Source organism: Myripristis murdjan, chromosome 1, assembly GCF_902150065.1.
Source record: "Myripristis murdjan chromosome 1, fMyrMur1.1, whole genome shotgun sequence".
Taxonomy (NCBI): Eukaryota; Metazoa; Chordata; class Actinopteri; order Holocentriformes; family Holocentridae; genus Myripristis; species Myripristis murdjan.
In genome coordinates, this window is record NC_043980.1 from 26260844 (window position 1) to 26281055 (window position 20212).

The window sequence follows — 20212 nt, forward strand, 5'->3', positions numbered from 1 at the left end:
TCCCGGAGGAAGGGCTTGAACTTGTTGCACTGTTGCTGTGGGTTACATGTGTAGGTGGTGAAAATGTAGGCGATAGTAGTAAGAAGGAGAGAGTGTGAGGTTTTTTTTTTTTTTTTTTCCTGTCAAGAGAAAGTGAGAGTCGTGGCCCTTACTCAAAACACACCAAGGCTGGTAGCTCTGCCTCATCTATGATCATTTCTTCCTGTATGTTGAACTCCGGTATTGCATGGTGAGTGTAGGAAAAAAAAAGAAAAGCTTGTGCCCTTCTGACATTTACAGTTGAAGTTTTCAACCGCAAAGACTTTTTTTTTGGCTATTCTGTTGTAGTACTTTGGAAATATCTCAACCTGACATCACGTTGTCTACATATGTCAAGTTATCCACAACAATAAGAAAATGCACTACAAACCAACAAACTGACTCAGAATTAGAGGTTTGCAAATAGAGGTTTTGAAGTGTTTTAGCATGGGTTAAAAAACTTGTTCACTCTGGTTTTGGAAGTGAATGTTTCTCTTCAAGTCACTATTTGCATGTTTTGGAACCCACCTTTCAGCTGTTTCAAGAGATTTGTGGTTTGCTATAATGACTCCTGAATTTTGCAATGTAATCCATTATAACAATAAATATTGTCCCTCTGATCTATATCAAATCATCATTTTTATCTTGACATTTTCTGTAGCTATGTTAGCACAATCCTAATTTAAAGATTACAAGTCTCTGCACAACTACTCCAACCTGAACGCCAGAATCGAAGCAATCTGACCCCGATCTTTTGACACGACGACCCTCAGAATCCAGCGAGGTCATGTTCAACGTGGATTTTGCAGATAGATCCCCACAGAAACATTCTTGCTCTACAAGCACGTTATGGGTGTCTCTTTGGGATTTTGCGAGAAATAAACAATATTTCGTCTGCTGAGGTGCTGTCCATGGTGTTTAAAGGTGCACTGGGCAGGTGTGTTTTTTTCAGCACTGAAATAATTGTCCCCATCCTGATGAAAACGCCTGTGGTGCATGAGTATTGTATACATGCTGTGGGCCTTAAGGTCCCGGTTTTGGTGTTTCAAAATATGGTCACCCTAGCTCAAAGGGAAATTATTGTTGCAATAAAGGCACTACAAACAGGACTACAAAACTTAAGACGTCACATTTTCAAGACCATTGAACATTTTTAGTGAGGCTGGATTTATCCGTCACATTGAGGAATGATTCCTGAAACCGATCTGTACATATGGTAGGTCCAAAGTGCAGCTCCTCCTGGTGTACTGGACTTCCGTTGTCACTGGACGTCCAAAAACCAGTGATGAAGGACCCAACTGTCCTACTGTCCTCCTTTAAATATTATCTCATCACTGCAACATGTTGCACACAGTATGCCACAAGTCCATGTCTAGTCTTACAGACTGATGAAGTATCCAGGCAGACGTGTTATGTAACAACTTGGCGCACATTTTGTGTGTGCTCCATGACACAAGTTAGCATATTGCTGGATTGACGTTGTGATGACAGCTGTATGGACTCCCCCTGAATTTTGTTCTCTCTGTCTCTCCATCCCTCGCTGTTCCTCAGTCGCTCTCTCTGCATTTGCCCACCTCTCTGGTGTCTTGGCGCGGTCCCAGTCTATTTGGCACACTCGCTGCTGCAAGGTTCCCTTCTCTCCATCCATCACCATTATTGGCTCAGATTTTCTGCATAGTGGAAGCGTGGGACGCTTTTTCCAGACGGCCCACCGGAATGCCCCACACGGATATGCGCACACACTCACACACACACACACACACACACACACACACACACACACACACACACACACGCACACACACACACACACAGTGACTTGGACCAAACAAAGCTCAGAGTGGGGAGGTGCCGGATATATCATTTTTACCCTTTTATTAATTCATCTCTATCTGTCCATCTATCCATCTGCTCTTTTCTCCTGGCTAGATATCAACCTGATAAATTATTTACTGCTGTTAAATGAGACCACCTGAGAGGGAAACTGAGGAGAGGAGAGAAGGAGTGAAGAAGGATAAGTGCTAGAAGGAGTGCGAAAGAAAAGATGAGAACGGGTAAAGAAGGCAGGCCAGGAGTTTGGTGATCTGACAAGGAGAAGATGAGAGGAGGAAAAGTCTTGACGTGTGTGTGTGTGTTTGGGGGGGGGGTTGCAGAGGAAGAGAAGGATGGGTAAATGTGTGTCGACGTGGAACCGTGCACCGAGTGAGACACATGCCTGTGATCCTGTTAATTAATGATGGGAGAGATCAGGCAGTTAAACAGGACAAGAACTGAAAGAAAGCCTGGAGGGAAAAACGGGTGGGTGGAGGAGGTCAGGGAGGTGGCAGATATTTTGCTTTCCCTTTTTCCCTCGGATACCTAACACACCAACAGCAGAGTGGAGGATAGAGAAAGAGATGGGGTTAAAACAAGCAATAGAGAGGGTATAGAGATGTGAGAGACAGAGAAAGGGGGGAGGAAGAGAGAGAGATGAAGAATGGATAGGAAAACAGAGGGTGAGAGAGGGAGAGAGAGAGAGAGAGAGAGAGAGAGAGAGAGAGAGAGAGGCATCAGTAAGTTCCACCCTGACTCGTCTACTGTTCTATTAATAGAAATCAGAACACTCTGGGGAGGGAAAACCAGCCAATTAGAATCAAGCTGCGCTACCAGTGGTAACCTCTCTCTCTCTCTCACACACACACACACACGCGCGCACACACACACGCACACACCGAGCTGTCAGACTTGCTGTCGTCTTTGTCATTTAATGTCACCTGGTTCATCTCTTTAGGGACTTCTGTGAGAGCAACAAGCTCTGGGTGTTTTCCAGCCCCGAACGCTGTTAACAGCCCTCACCTCGCTGTCGTCTGCTCGCTCAAGTCCTGAGTGGTGGGACTGTGCAAAAGTTGAAAATCTCTCAACTCAGCCTGAGGGGCTGCTGTGCACTTGGCAATTTTTCGGGTGAGTGTGAACGGGCAATGTTTTCAGCAGCGAGAAACAAATTGAAACCCAAGGTCGACAACTGTTTCAAATGGTTCCCAGAAAATAGCGTAATGGATGTTTCCTGTTTAAAGACTGTAGCTTTGCCAAGACAAATACCTGAGCGGTGTCACCAGCTTGGCCGTGTGCAGCTTTGCTTTCCTCGGCATTTGTGGGGGTTTTTTTTGCCTTTCTTTCTTTTTTTTTTCAAACTTCATGTTCCAGACCCCCAAGTTGACTTTCATTGAGCTGCAGTCTCCGATTTGATGTGATTTTGCAGTATGGACCCAGATATGAAAACATGTATTGTGCGCTTTTGTGTTTTATTTGATACAGTGGAGAGAGACAGGAAAGACAGAGCAGAGAGAGAGAAGCGTGTGTGTGTGTGTGTGTGTGTGTGTGTGTGTGTGTGTGTGTGTGTTTTATACATATATATAGTAAATTTTTGATGCCCTACCTGAACAGTGACAAATAGAGTCAGATAAAGTTGCAGTTTGTATTATAACAACTTATTGTGAATTCAGTTTTAATGATATTAAACTCTGTTCCTCATCTTGCTGTGGGCCCCCTGGAAGCCCCTCAAAGACCCCAGAGGGGGCCCTCAGGATATACTGATGAGGTCAGTCTACTAGTGAGTAGCTGGGTCAATAACTGAGGAGGAAGTGGGCATATTCTCCTATATATTTCGATGGCCCCTCTCTGGCCGTTCTCTGCCTGCAGTGAATAGGCAGGAAAAGAGGTGGCAATACTCTGTGTACCTGCCTGTGCCCTCCACTGCACCACCGCCCTGCTCACCACTGCCCCCCTGCTTTACATTTTTCCTGATAGTGTCTGCCCAAAGACAGTAAGTGCAGCCATTCATCCTCGTTAAGTACAAACAACCCTCCAAAGACTTGAAAAGTACTCAAGCTAAATCACTTCACAGAGTTGTTTTTTATTAATCATTATTTGACTGCGCTTTATTTCAGTGTTTCATAACAGTGTGCACGCTCAGAGAGGTCTCAGTGGATCAGAGAATATTTCAGGCTCTTTGACTGGATGAGTAAGGCTGGAGGGAGCCATAAAGTAAACACAGGATGCAATGACAGCTAATCACTTTATTTATATGGCACTTTTCAATATTAGCAAAGTGCTTCACATCCAAATGAAAGAATAATTAAGACAAAAACAAAACAAGGTATGCAAGTCAAACAGATTAAAAAAATAATAATAGTTGAACTCTAAACAAATAAGATAGAAATATTACACAATAAAAGCCAATTACTGACATCCTTTGTGTGTTGTGCTCCAGTGCTGTCGAGCAACACGTCGCCTTACAAACTTTATGGTCACCATACATTCTTATTTGGGCCATCAGCGTTATCTTGATAGTAGTTAAATGTAAAACTATGTTTACTATGTTTGACATTTATTTTCCAAAACAACAACCAAAAAAGAATAAATGTTAAAAAGCAGCAAATGTGCAAAATGACCGAGTGTAAAAGTAAACGAGACATAAGCAGTAAATGGGATGTGCCTCTAATTGGCGCTGATGTTCTGCTATCGCTGCTATTAAAATGTCACCAACTTTCGCACTTTTGCCTTAGAAGCCACTCCTTGATGTTTTCATAATTGAGATTTTATGATTATTGATCTCAAATATTATTACAAGTGTGGAGGACCTGGGAGGGCCGTGCAGATAAATGATGTAATTACGTACTTGAGTGAAGTTGGAGTGAGCGGCAGCATGACACTTCACTTTGTTGTGAAGATTTACGGAGGCTTCCTGACGTCTCTTTGCGCCCACGTTATTGATTATCACCGTCACTCCATCTGCACTACCTTTCCCCCTCTCTCTGGTTTGTCTTCCTTCCCCTCACCCTCTCTCTTCATTGAGATGCCTCCCCCTTCTCCGCATCCATCAGAGCATTGCCTGGCTCTCCCACTCCTCTTATCTCATTACTCTCTCTAATTAGCCCCAAACGAGCCTGTAGGAGCCAATAGCACGCCTTCACTCACGCATATCAATGAGATGCACCCACATAATGTTTGATCTGTGTGTTTGTGTGTGTGTGTGTGTGTGTGTGTGTGTGTGTGTGTGTGTGTGTGTGCGTATATGCGTGTGTGTGTGTGTGTGTGTGTGTTTGTGTCTGTTACATCAGTCCCTTTGATATTTGAATTTGCTGATATGGCCATGAGTTTTGGCAGACTTTACTTTGTTTGATTATGCAAGAGAATGAGAGAGAGAGGGAAAGAGAGACAGAGAGAGAGAGAGAGAGAGCGCGAGTGTGAGTGTGTGTGTGTGTGTGTGTGTGTGTGTGTGTGTGTGTGTGTGTGTGTGTGTGTGTATGTGTGTGTGTGGCCAGCTTGTGTCTCAGTGGGACACAGGAGATAGGAGTTTGGTTGGGAACAGATGATTGTGTAGCACGCTGTCCTGAACATTACTCTGTACCAGGAGCGTGCCAATGTACACACACACACACACACACACACACACACACACACACACACACACACACACACACACGCGTTAAACACAAACCAGACAAACTAAAGTGCAACTCCATTCAGTCAGAAATGTGAACAGTGAAGCTAATGACTGTAAATTTGTACACCTAACCAAATAATGAGCAGGTAGCACCAATTTTGCCACTAACAGCATTCAAAATGCACTGTTTGTAAATCATAGTAATGCTCAATTCTTTTCTTTTTTTTCCCCTGAGTGTGTGGGTGTGTATTTGTGGTGTGTTTAAATGTGGCAAGGGCCGGAGGTTTATTAGTCAGTTGTGTGTGACTGAGATGGGAAGTAACCCAGGCACAGCTGCAAGTGCAGCTTCACAAACACTCATACATAAAAGATGAGCTTCTCTCTTGCACGCGCGTGATCTATCTCTCTCTCACACACACACACACAGATACACACACATATATATATACATACACACACACACACCACACTCTGAAAGTATTTACCTGTGTTTATTGACTAATCTCTTTATACCTTTTCATTTAACAGATGTCTGTGTACCCAGCAACTGGACAAACAAGGTTCTTCAATCCGTCTGTTAGTTTAAGCGTGTGTGTGTGTGTGTGTGTGTGTGTGTGTGTGTGTGTGTGTGTGCACGCGTGTCCATGTGTGTATGAGCATCTCTGTGTCTCTTCTCTTCGCTTCTCTTCTCCAGTTCAGTGTGTCTTCCTTTCCAGCCTCAGACTATGTCTGCTCTCTGAGTGCACAGAAATATTCCTCTTGGTGTAACTCCCCAATCATCTATGAATCTTGGGAAGACAGCACAACCCATTTCATTGTATACAGGCAGATTCATTCAGATTCATTCAGATTCACAATCTTATCTGCCTCTACGTCTAGCCAACACCCGAACGTATCACATGAAGTGTAGGCACACACAAAACGCAAGCAGAATGTACAGCACAGAGATAAACATGCACGTAAACATGTGGAACGTTTTTGAGCCTTTTTGCCCACCAGACAAACCTGCCTCCACATGTGACATGGGGTCTGCTGCCTCTCCAAATTCAGCTTAGTCTGTTTGACACTGTGTAATGAGTATACAGTATTATTATTATTGTGTGTGTGTGTGTGTGTGTGCAAGCAAGTCATCATGAATCGATAGTATCTGTGGAGCGAAAGAAAAATAATCATCTCTCGTCTTATCTCTGTCTCTATCTCCCAACTCTGTCTCTCTTGTTCTCTCTGTTTGTGTGTGTGTGTGTGTGTGTGTGTGTGTGTCAGCCTCTCTCTCTCTCTCTCTCTCTCTCTCTCCCTCTGTCTCGTTCTGCCTTATATACCCTGAAGCAATGAGTGACTTGAAGGGCAGAGGGTGAAAACACAAATTAACCACAGAGAGGAGAGAGAGAGAGACAGAGAGAGAGAGAGAGAGAGAGAGAGGGAGAGAGGGAGAGAGAGAGAGAGAGGGAGTGACAGAGGCAGGGCGGAGGGATGGATCATGTAAAGGAGAGGGGAGAAAGAGATTGTCTCCGATATCGATCTAGTAATCCTCATTGTGCTTTCTGGCGATTGTAATCTTCCTCTTACACAACGATGAGGAGAGAGTGAGAGAGGGACAGAGAGAGAGAGAGAGAGAGAGAGAGAGAGAGAGAGAGAGAGAGAGAGAGAGAGAGAGAGAGAGAGGAAAGGAGGGATGGCGAGTGAGGAAGAGCAGTGCCATCCAGTGGTGAAGTGAGATGCTGCAACACAAAGGGTGTATATACCAGATACAGATACTGTCTGCTATTATGTGAGTGTATGTGTGTGTATGTGTGTGTGTGTGTGTGTGTGTGTGTGTGTGTGTGTGTGTGTGTGTGTGCGCACACGTGTATGCACATGGACGCCAACAGCAGCTCATTCCTACCTACAGAACACAGAGATGAGAATGCAGACGTCATTCATCTTACAGTTGCCAGCCCTCTCTTTTTTTTTTTTTTTTTTTTTTTTTTTTTTTTTTTTTTTTTGGCGCAGAGGAAGCGGCGCGGAAAAGACTGAGCATATGGTCCCTATGTCACTCTCTGACCTTGACTGAAGTATTTTGGGGGTTTTACTGTATACAGACACACTCGCACAAGCAGGTTGCATAGCTGTGATGTGTTGCCAAGCTTTAAGAGCGATGCACACATTATTTATTCATTCTTTTTCTTCACCAGTACACAGCATATCGCTATGTACTGGTGAAAGTGCACCCTGTTTCTCTTACTATTGCTCTCTCATACACACACATGCACACACACACACACAAGTAATCCATTCTCTGCCTTCTGCCTGCTCCTCTATCTCTCTTCCTTCCCCTCCGGCCACAGCGTGATGACCTCGAGAGCCATTTGTTAACATGGATTAGATGTCAACAGAAACAAAACCTGGCCGACAACCAGCGGTTATACACCTCTATCTATTTATCTCTCCCCCTCTGTCTCTGTCTCTTTCTGAACCTCTTTACCACCTCCTCCTCCTCCTCCTCCTCCTCCTCCTCCTCCCCTGGTCAACACAGGCCTGAGAGAGAGATTCGGATAGAGACAGAGAGAGAGATAGAAGAGCAAAAGGGAGAATCAACTTCTCTGTTGACCTTTTCTTAGGATCATCCATCAGCGGGCTTTGGGTTTGATTTCCTCCCTCTGCCCAAGATGAGCCATCAATAACTGGACTGTTAATGTCAAGCAGCTTCTTGACTCTACTATAGCATTTAGAGGAGGGGAAGGGGGAGGAGAGGCCTATCCATCCCTATCTAGACCTTCACCCTCTCTACTCACACACACCAACTTTCCAAAAAAGGTTGTTCCGTGTACTTTCCTCCCACACACACAAGTGGGTATCATGACCAAATATGTCTAAAAGCAACCTGACCTGGCGGAGTCTATAGAGCAAGTCAGGATAACTGTGTGGTGGGACTTTCACCAGAGCCATGCAGGTAAGAGCTCCACTGCTCATAGGCTGCTATAATATTTGCAAATTTTATCTCAGCTCAAATCATCTTATTTGGGTCATGACAGCAAACAATATAGAGCTGTGTTTGTTGACGCCGTATCGTTAACATTACCCGGTAAATTATGTGACACAGTGTTTCCCCTGTAATTTGCTTGCAGCTGTGGTGTTTTGGACAATAATTCTAGTTTTGTCCCATGAATCACTGTTGAGGCACTTGTGTTCTAGTGTTAAAATTTTTTTTTTAATTTCCCAATAATCAGTGTATTTATTCATTCTAAAACATCTCGTTTACACTATATTACAGTGTTACAGTGATATCTATCTATCTATCTATATTGACTCCTGATGATACTGCATTATGGATCATGTTGTAAATTTGTCTTAACGTCCCAAACACTTTTTTTTGTATTTTGTGCAAAATAATGTGCAGTTCTAGTGTAGCAAAATGAGAGCAAAACTCCCAGTGAAATGGAGCAAAATGAATTTTCAGATGATTTTTAATCAGTTAATTATATGTCCTCAAGCGTTTTGTTCCCAGATGACAACCGTTAGATCAGACATTCAAAAATGTTTTATTTGCAGATCCAAGTCTGCTTTTGTAGGCCAGGAGTTCAAAGTTATGGAATAGCTGGAGACAAACCATTTTCTGCTCTCCAATACTGCCTGGGGATAAATTAATAAAGGTTTAAAATGAATTCTAAATTAAAGCTGAAGCCAATTTGCCGTAGCTAAAATGTGAGAGGTATCTTTTCTCCCCACCTGCCGTTATTGAATGACAGGGATAGTGTTTTCTTCCAGATGGTGTTATTAGTTGGTGTGTTATTAACGTGCACCCCAAGTCCCTGTGAGGAGATTTAGAGCTGCCTGCTTCTGCTTCTGCTTCTGGATCTTAAATCCATGAGAAACTCCTTTCACCAAACCTCAAACAAGTGAACGCACTCTGAATAATTGACAAGATGTGTAAATGTGATTAAGGATATTGGAATAGCCACTGTGGAATAGACACTGTGCAGGGAATAGTTGCACATATTTTAGATGTATTCTACTGTTTTGTGACCAGTTTGGTGAGTTTATTCACCCAAACGTGACTGAACAAACTCCCCTGCTAAGGGGGTTAGAACAAACACAGCGATATTGTAATCTAACAGCAACAGCAACCCTCGAATCATCGACCTTAATTCACCCAAACTGGATTACAGCGGTACATGATTGACTAGTAGTTTGTTTTTGCTGTCATTTTAATGAAGCACACAGGAAAGCCTATGCATGGTAAATGGCAATTATCTGTTAGTCACTGAGGTAAATATTGTAACTGCCATATGTTTCTCTTTTGGGAGGAATGAAGATCATTGAAACCATTTGAACATTAAAAATGTATTGCAGGTAATTCCCTACTAATACTAATACTAATACTACTAATAATAAAAGATGACAAAACTTAAAGCAAGAATTAATATACTACAGTAAAACAGTGTTTCAACAAGCTGATCAGGTAACACTTTACAATAAGAGTACAACAATTAACGTTAGTTAACGTTAGTTAATGCCATAATGGTTAATTAACTGTTAGTTAATGATTATTATGGCATTTACTAATGTTAATAATATCTACAATAACCCTTTAATAACATGTAAATTAATAACTTAGCATGAACAGCATTAGTACATGATTCTTAGGCACATTAGTTAACAGTTAGTTAACTGTTACTTAATGTTTATTACCTGTTACTTAATGTTTATTACCTGTTACTTAATGTTTATTACAGCATTAACTAACGTTAATTGTTGTACTCTTATTGTAAAGTGTTACTGCTGATCATAACTTGGTGTTTGTCAAATTGGGAAGGAAAAAATTACAAAAAAGCTCCCCTGATAGAACAATAAAAACTGTATTTCTATTAGGACTTACCTATGGCAGTAAGAATGAGTTTAGCCTTTCCTATTTCATAATGTTCCTTAAATGTCCATATAATATCCTCATAAAACATACTATATGTCTGTGGTAGGCCACTCAAAAGTGAACTTATTGTATGTTAAATCACTAGTCTATAATATTCCTAGAGGGACTTATGGTGTGTGTGAAACTGAACAGGCCCAGTGGGTGAAATTCCATAATTTCAGATTTGTTTACTTTAAGATGTGCTGTCACCATAAAACTCTGTAAGGAGCTATAGTGTTTCAGTTTTTTTTTTTTTTTTTTTTTAACAAACCTCATAGGCCTATATCCTTCTAAAACTTAATTTAGGATTACTATGCAATTCTTTTTTCAACTCTGTGATGATGACCCCTTTTTCGATGCAAGGCAATATAAATCTGCCTCTCAATAAGAAAACAATGAGATCACCTGTGGTGACTCTGAGCAACCAGTGAGAACATTTAGCCTGTGCAATAGTAAGCAAAGAAATTGGACATGTTAGGTCACCAGCACTGCCAAACTTAAGTCAAATCATCATGAGTTCGTCAGACGTGAAGAGGAAGTGGTTGTGGCAAAACGACAAAACATAACAGACGATGGCAGGACACATGATCGGCTCTTTCAACTCACTGAGACACAGTGAAGACCTGGCAAATTGACTGAGCTCTGAGGGGAGCAAGGCTGTACAGTTGTCCAGTAGCTCTGTCAGTGACAGTCCAGGTGGTGCAGGAAATTCCTCTTCCAGGGACAAGACTGCCGTCATGGGACAGATCCATTGGAAGTGCTGCGAGTTATGTCAGTCCTCTGTCCTCAGGTCAGCTGCTAGTTTGGGGCTTGTGGACCAGGGAATGAATTCAAAACTGAACTACAGGAGCCCCTCTCTGGTACCTGTCTGTTTCTAGTACACAGGAAATTCTGTTGCACATGTACTGTAAAGATGAGCTCCCACTGTGGTGCAGATTGAAAATTTGACCATGGACACCTGTGAAAACATCATCCCTGTGGGCAGTGGCTCTGGCTTCATAATAAGTACTGATAGTGTCACTGTGACCGCTGCCCATGTTTTGAAAAAACAATTCTGTGTGAGGCTGGACAGTGGAGACGTCTGTCGTGCTACTGTGCTACATATTGATGATGTTGTCATCATGAAAATCAAAGCAGAGCATCCCCTGCCTATCCTGGCCCTGCAGGAGCTTTCCAATGTCTGTCAAAGGAGAGGTTGTGTTTGCCATGGGCAGCCCATTTGCGCTGCAGAACTCAATGACATTTGGCATTGTCAGTGCAGTGAGGAGGGGCAGTATGGAGCTGCACATGGAAATGGGCTACATCCTGCATGATGCAACCCTTAAACATGGATATTCTGGTGGACCTCTGCTTTATTTGGAGGAGGAAGTCATCAGCATGCATGTTTCACAAAGTCACAACAGAACGCCATCTCTGCTAACAAGTTAAGACAATATCTGAAGAAATTCTCTGGAAAGATGTAGAGAAAACACTGATTCTGACATCCTGCAGTTCATTTCAATGACTTGAACGCTAGACACTCTTACTTCTCTGACTCTTCTGATTGTGCTGTCATTATGTCAAGTGACATTGTGGTCATGGTCACTTATGCTGAAGTCAGCACCTCTTATAATATCCAGCAAGTGATCTACAGGAGCAACAGCATCACCATGCTGGAATTGGGAGGACACAAGGTCATTCAGCTGCATGAGCAAAATGGACCAGACTCAAAGACCACATGGGCAACATATTTTCAAGCAAAAAAATGCAACTAGTTTCTTATTTCAGGATAGGATGAGATATGGGGTATTAGTGACCTCACTGCCTGTGCCTGTGCCCTAAACCTTTGTGCACATTTTCCGTTATGTATTGCTCATATTGAGTTTGAGTTGACATTATGGTCTTTAGTTTGTTTCCAATAGTAGCACAGGCTGGCCACACTCTGTCACCAACCCCTTAACACCAAGGAGCCAAACCCACTGGGAGTCAAGCGCACTGTGGTACATTATTGTTCCACCACTTATGATGGAGCTGCAACAAGGTGAAGTTAAATCTTTTGGAAACAAACTTTCAGCAGAGGCAGCCTGCAGGAAAGATATATTGCACCACTCAATCTGTCACATCCACAAAGATGCGACAGGTTTTGGATTCAGCACCACAAGGTGCCAAAATATGGACTTGAGTCATCATAGCACAGCATGGCCATTCAAGTGTACCTACCTGTTGGTGAGCATTGACAGTCTGCTACAGATGAGTAGTGGAGACCATATGTCCTTCAACTCCACCATCTGCAGCTGGTATGACAGGACAAGAAGGCTGTGGTGGAATCTCCTTCACCCTCTAATGAAAATACTCAAAAAATCAATTTAAATTTTTGTCATGAATAAAATAAGAAGGTCTAGTAGCTGAATTGTTGTAATTACCATGTAATCATAAATGAATCAGAGACTGCTGCTGATATTCACCTTAGTTTTGAAACTCGAAAACTGAATAGATTAGATTGGACACTTGCTGCACAGAAGATTACTGGAACCCAGCTACCGACCCTGGATGACATCCACCATGCCTGTGCAGGGCTACCAACATCGTCATGGACCCATCCCACCCGGGCCACCATCTGTTTACCCTCTTGCCCTCTAGCAAGCACCAGAGGACCTCACATGCCTGCACCTCTAGGCTCATGAGCAGTTTTTACCCAAGAACCATCAAGGCACTGAACTCTGCACTGAACAAGCACCTCACATCCTAATGCCACCTGCCCTGCCATGCCATATTTGTCTTACAGCCATTTTATTGTATTTTAACTCTAACACATTTCAGCTTTATGCACCAATCTGCAGTTGCTCATCAATTTCTGTTGTACCGTAGTGCTGTGACATTCTATTCTAGTCTATTCTTGAATTAGTCATACTTGAATTTCAATACAAGACTAGCGGTGAAGGTAACTCTGAGTCATGCCAACAAAACTATGAGAAACCAGGAGTAAACAGAGCCAACAATTATTTTTGTTGGAGAAACAGTGTAAAACTATGATAATAACTTCATCAGAGTGGTAATAATGTAAGTTGAGCTTTTGACCTAAAACTATTACCTTCCCTGACTTTACTTAACAAAACAAAGATGAACTCTATTCATTTGTTAGTTTGTTAGCCTCTTTTTTAATGTTTTATTTATTTAATTTATATGATAATAATTATAACAATAACAACAACAGCAACAACAATAATAATGGCTTTGTTTCTGTAGCACCTTTCATACATGGGGTGAAACTCAAAGTGCTTTACAATAAAATTGAGAAACAAGAGAGTAAATTAAAACAGGCAAATTAAAACAAGTGCAAAAACTGGGTGATAAAATTAAGTGAGTATCAAGTAATAAACAACAGAAAAGGTAGTAAATGGTAATTACATGTATGCTAAAAACAATTTTAAAAAAATTAATTCTTATACAAGGTCATTTTTTTTTAATAATTATGGAGTAATATTTTTCACAAAGTTGCTAAGTATCCTGATATTTCATTGCTTTCTTATCTATACTCAGGTTCCAGATGAGGTATACTGCCTTACATCCCCTGTAAACTTTGTAAACATTTTTTTTCATGTGCTGGGCATATACAGGATATTCAGAGTTCATAGAAAATTGTCATGCACATCCCCTTTGATGGCTGGTGCCGGACCAAAAAACTGTCAATAGAGAAATGCCTCGCCTTGCAAAAGGTTAAGGGAAGTCCACACCCAGCTTATGCTCCTTAAATTTTTTTTTATTTGCTAAGGTGCAAAACACAACATTTCGACCCAGGTGGGTCAACTGACGAAGACCCACCTGGGTCGAAACGTTGAGGCAAGGCATTTCTCTATATACAGGATATTATCATTAATACTGAAGGAGTCAAACACAAAATACAGATATCATGAAGATCCAAAAAATTTAGTAATCCCATAATATTGTTTAAGCATCAAAATATCAGGGCAGAACATTATGTCCCTGCTGCAATGTTGATACTATCAGAGTTTAAAAAAATATTAGAGTCACTGAGTAACTTGTCATAAATCTCTCATCAATTCACTCTGCACTGAAAGTTGATGTAGTTTTTGGGTGTCCAGGCAGTTCAGTATTATGTTGGCAATGTGTTCATTGACCAGTGTCATGGGTTTGTCACATGCCACTCCTGTCCTTCCCATCTCTCCTCACAGTCAATTGTCTAGACCTAGGCTACTACTCTTAGCTCAGAAAATTTTGAATTTTTTTACTGTCATAGCCATGAAAACATTATTAGCACCTTTAATTGCAAAGATGAAGGTTCAACTTGATGTCAAATCCCATGTATGTGCTTAAGCATGATTCATATAAAGTATAATAGGCCATGAACACATATGAACATAAATGCAAGTAGACATGTGGGCTTTTAGGTTTTGTATTTAGAATGTACATTACTTTAAATAGATATGACATCGAATTAGGGCCATTATAGGAAGAAAACAATTACGGAGCTGAGGAGGGGGGTAATATTCCAAGAGAAAAGTGGATATTTTCTGAGATTAAAGTGGTACATTTATGAGAAAAAAAAATCACAAATTTATGAGAAAAAAATTTGAGATTCTAAAGTCACAAATTATGTAAGAAAACTCTGGAAACTAGTTTTTCTTCTACTATGGGACTTAATAAGAAGGAAATCCTGGTGATTTTAGCCCAGAGTCACAATATCATCATAAGCATCCAGATTTTGAAGAGACATTGCTGTGACTTGATTCAGAAGAAAACAATATTGTGAGTCTGGGCTAAAATCTCTGGGATTTCATCGTTACTACTTCCCAATGCAAAGTACAATTTGATGAGGTCATCAGCTGCAGGCCTGATGCACGGCGAGCAGCCGCGTCTGCAGTGTGTGGCTGACCCAACCCCGCAAAGTGAAGAAAAAAAAAGAAAAAAGAAAAAGAAAAAGAAAAAATATTTTTATGAGTTTTTTTCTTGTAAATTTTTGACTTTATAATCACAAAATTTTTTTCACATAAATGTGTTTTTTTTTTTTTTTTTTTTTAACTTACTTTAACCCCCACCCCCCAGATCCATATTTTTCCCCCATACAACAGCCCTAATATGTTGTTGTACTTAGATGCCCTTCTTATTTAACTGAGTATCTGTTTGTTGCACGGTGGCATGGTTGCAAAAAAGGCTATAAATACATGACAATAATAAATAAATAATATGAATGGGTCTAAAAATACAATCCACATGACCATCTGCAGTCTGAATCCTGCCTCCGCTCTGTTGCTATAATAAGGGGAGGAGAGATTGCCAAGACTGCCCTGATCAGAGGGCTGTTCAGTGTTCAAAGGGCTGTCCTCCTTTACCTCGTCTCCATGCCCTTACACAGAGCAGCAAAAAAGCATCAACAAAAGACTCACTTAAGGGAAGAGAAGAGGGGCGGCTGATGTGCCAAACTGGAATTGATTCAGCTATGGAGTACTTTAGAGCGAGCTTTTTATTTCCCAGTTTTGCCCCTAGAAATCAATGATTTAAAAAAAAGAAAAGAAAAAAAAAAACAGGAGAAATCTTACCCTGTAGCATATTTAATCTGAAGTAAGGTAATGTAAAGCTAAAGTGGTGGTTTCAGGCTAATATGTTGAACTTTCTGCATGTCTCAGTACTTTGATGTAAGAACACTTTACCATGTTATTCACAAAACATCACTGAGAATCGTAGTTAACCAGATTATACCAAGACATGGAGGACACTGGATGGTTGTTTATACCCCAAATAAGATAAACAATGACTGCTAAACCAGCTATTATAATAGAAAGCATAACTTGTGCTATTTACTTTGAACAGCCTTTTTTGGCTCATTTCTACCCCAGTGGCACCTATGCTCCATGGGTGCCGGCAGTAATTTGTGGATGGCGGTGACGGCGTTGTAGGGTATTATCACTCTCTCTCTCTCTCTATCTCTTCATCTCTCTCCCTCTCTCAGCATCTCTCTCTCTTCACTCCAGGTAATATTATTTCTAGGTCTATTGTCTCAAGTGGCCTAGGTCTACTCCCAGTTCTACTTGCCTATCGACTGTGATGACATCTATCGCCATGACAACTCCAGTGCCAGTGGGGTGTACACCGTCTTCCCAGGTGGTCCCACCAGCCCCCTGCACGCCCACCGTGACGTGGATACTGATGGAGGGGGGTGGACTGTCAGTACACTTCATACTTTATTATCATACACACGGATTAAGCCCACCACTTAATGTGAGCCTTATTTATACCCTTTAAAGGAATGCGTCACCCAAAAGCTATCTCTATACCTTTGTTCTCTGTGAAGTATGCAGTTAAATCCCTTTTCAGCAGATATTCAAGACAACTTGGGGTGAGCAAATGATACAAAATAAATAGTTTTAGGGACGTATGTAAATCTACATATAACTAGACATGAGTACAGAGTGCTCAGATTCCTATTATCAATGTCAGACATTTGATGGCCACTCAGGCAGCCTTATAGTAAAGGGGAAAAAATCCTGAGATATATCCTGGAGAGTTTGGGCTATTTCATCTCACCTGAATCATACAATTATCTCCACCAAGGAGGATCACTCAAAACCTACTGGATGGATTTGCATGGAACTTGGTGGCAAAGTTGGACATGAGACAGCGAAGACGAGATGAACTTTTTGGGTCAGATGGCCTCAAGAGGGCATGGCAGTGGGACAGGGGCTTAGCACAACCGGGCCTATAGTTTCTATACAAATCCACATAACACCAGGAAACCAGCGGTGAGGCTATTCATGGGCCAACAAAGAAGTGATTACCTTCACAGGCCAATCTTCATTCTACTGAGCGTCTTCTTGTTCACTTGAGTGATTGTATTTTACCTAATTTTACTATACTTGGCACCTCTCTCTCTCTCTCTCTCTCTCTCAGTTGATCCAGAGAAGGATGGATGGGACTCAAAACTTCTATAGACCTTGGAAGCACTATAAGGAGGGATTTGGGAATGTGGCTAGTATTGGCTGGGTGAGTTAATTGGGCTGAAATGTAGAATATTAGAAGCGTGATGATGCCAATGCTGCTACCGCAACCTTCCCAACTTCATTTGTTAGAGTGTTTTGAAGCAAAAAATTAGGCCTGTGATTTTAGACTATGAGGCAAAGAATAGCTTAAGTGAAGAGAAAAGAGGACAAGTGCAAACAGGCTTGCACAAGGTCTGATGGCAAATTAAGAGATGATACAGCACATAGAATGAAACAGACCTTTCATATGTCCTCTCAGGCTTGGAAAACATCTTCCTGCTGACAGTGAGGAAGAAGAATGAGCTGAGAGTGGACATGGAGGACTGGGAGGGAGGGAAAGCCTATGCTCACTACGCCTCCTTCTCAATTGATCCTGAGAGTTACAGCTATCAGCCCCACCTGGGCAGCTTCACTGGCGGAGACGCAGGTGTGGGTCTTGCTGTGGGGTGGGTGTTCACCAGCAAACTCTACAGATTTTTTTAATGAAAAACTTTGGATATAAAAGTTCTTGTTGGTGTTTCCTGATGTCTGCAATTCAGATATTGGCCTTAGGAATATTAAAACACATTCCAAATTTGGAAAATGGAAAATAATTCTATTAATTTTTAGGCTGAGTCAAACCTGTCGTATCCTAAATGGAATGAAAGACTTTGAACGATTAGGCTAGAGAGCTAATGTCATTTATTTTTTTATCAGAACAAATACAATGGCTCATTAATCAGTTTTAATGTACGCTGAATGTTCTTCAATGAAAATCTTGTCAGACTGCATTGACAAATCAAAACTAATGTCTGAAAATAAATAGCTTCCCAAACAAGTGAGTAAATGTTAATATCATGATGCCTCAATAACCATTCCATTTCAAATTAAATTAAAAACATCTGATTATATAAGAATATGTGTCATGGAAACCTTTGATTTGACCTGCAATTATTTCTGAATTTCAGATCACAGCCACTGTATATTTGAGCTGATTGCCATTCTTTGCCTTCCTAGGTGACAGTTTGTCCATCACAGAGACATGAAGTTCACCACATACGACAAAGATCAGGATCCATGGGATAAAAACTGCACCCAGCACTATTTGGGTGGATTCTAGTACAATACCTGCCACTATTCAAATCCCAATGGAATGTATGCACCTACGAATGCCATTGCATTTGAAAATTCCCATGTAATCTGGCAACACTGGAAGGGATGGAACGACTCGCACAAGAGTATCGCTATGAAAATAAGAGCAGTGTCTGGCTGTAAGGAGAAGCACAGGCACAAGGACTAGCTCCTGTTCCCACTGACCATCAAACACAAGGCAATTCAATATACAGATGAATATAAAATGGAAATAGAGATGAATTACCTGTTCATTGAATAAGGGAATGAGGAAGACTCAGAGCAGCTGAAGGGGAACGAGGGGAAGATGGAATGGAAATGAGATACCATGAAATAAGAAAATTGAATAATGCCTTTTAGAAAGACAGAAAGGATTAAGAGCAATCTGGCAAAACAACAGCTCTCCTGTGACATTCTTGCATTAGGCTCCTTGTGGGAGTCTTATGCTCAAACACTGTCAGATGCAGTCAGTTTACTCACATGACCAAGTAAATTAAACCAAACTGACAAGAAAAACACCTCTTCCTATTTGACCTCTCTTTCACTTGGTCATGTGCTGTAGCTCAGCAATAAACATATATTAGTCCTAATGGATTTTCAGCACCTTTAAGAATGTATGTTGAATGCAATATAAGACATTAAACCTGCAAGAACCCTGAGAGCATTTGGCGAGGTCATGTCTGCCAGCAGGTTCAGGGTGTCACACAGGATGTATGTTGCACCAAACACATGGTGTCAGCCTTGTGCTGCAGAAACTCACCTACCTGGGAGGGTGGGGCCTCCACTCTCCACAGGTAGACGATTTAGAGATGCAGATACTGAATTTATTAACTGTTTTAAGCTCAATTGTTTAGTTAGCTATTTTATTTTTGTATCAACCTTTTTTTTAAATTCTTTTTCTATCTTCTCCCATGTAATGCACATTGCATTTTAACATTAGAATCATGCTACTGTAGCTATATAAATAAAATTTGATAGATTGACTGACCGACTGATTGATTGGCTGATTGATTGATTGAGTACATTACTTGATGCCATGTTAGTTGAGAAGGAGGGCATCCTAATGGAGATCACCATAATATTCCTGCAGTATTCCTTCAGAGACTCATAATGTGTCTGTGCTCCTCAGTGGTCGGTTTATTGTAATCTTATTAAGCTTTATGTTATCGCTGAGCAGTTTTCAGTGGTGTGACATTGTAGACAGCATTTGTTAAAAGCTGTGCTGTGAGATTTATAAAGTATTCCTCTCTAGAATTTATCAGAATTAGTCTAAAATTAGAATTTTTTATTATTGTGATAAACTATATGGTTACCACAGTTCTTTTTCAGAGCATTTAGCCAGATAGTATGCCTTTGAAAACACTACTACTACTACTAAATAAATGAATAAATAAAAAATACAATTAAAATTAAAATTTAATTAATATTTTTATTTTAATTGTTATTTATTTTATCATTTTTATTTCAAATAAATAGTACACAAATATAGTACACCCGTAATAACATTTAGATAGAGATGCTACCTAAGCCAACATATGGGTCATATCAAATGGGAATAAAGTTAACTACTGAATACCATAGACAATTCTAAGTCTCTATAGAGATTTTCTAATATGTTATACAAATGTTTTAGTGTTTCCTTACATATTTTTTGGTAAAATGCTGGTGTTCGATATTTGGTTTCTTAGTGATTGACAACATTGTAATTTGTCCCCAGCGTTAGTGCGCCTTTTAATTGCCGGGTTTACGTAAACGTCCCAGCCAATCAGCTTCCTCTGCCTCAGTAGAGCTGTGGTCGGA

The 20212-nt window shown here is 40.9% G+C and overlaps 1 pseudogene; it reads left to right on the forward strand.

Moving 5' to 3' along the window:
* The first annotated feature begins 11905 nt into the window (after positions 1–11905).
* Positions 11906–18581, forward strand: LOC115362206 (microfibril-associated glycoprotein 4-like; annotated as a pseudogene).
* Positions 18582–20212: the final 1631 nt, after the last annotated feature.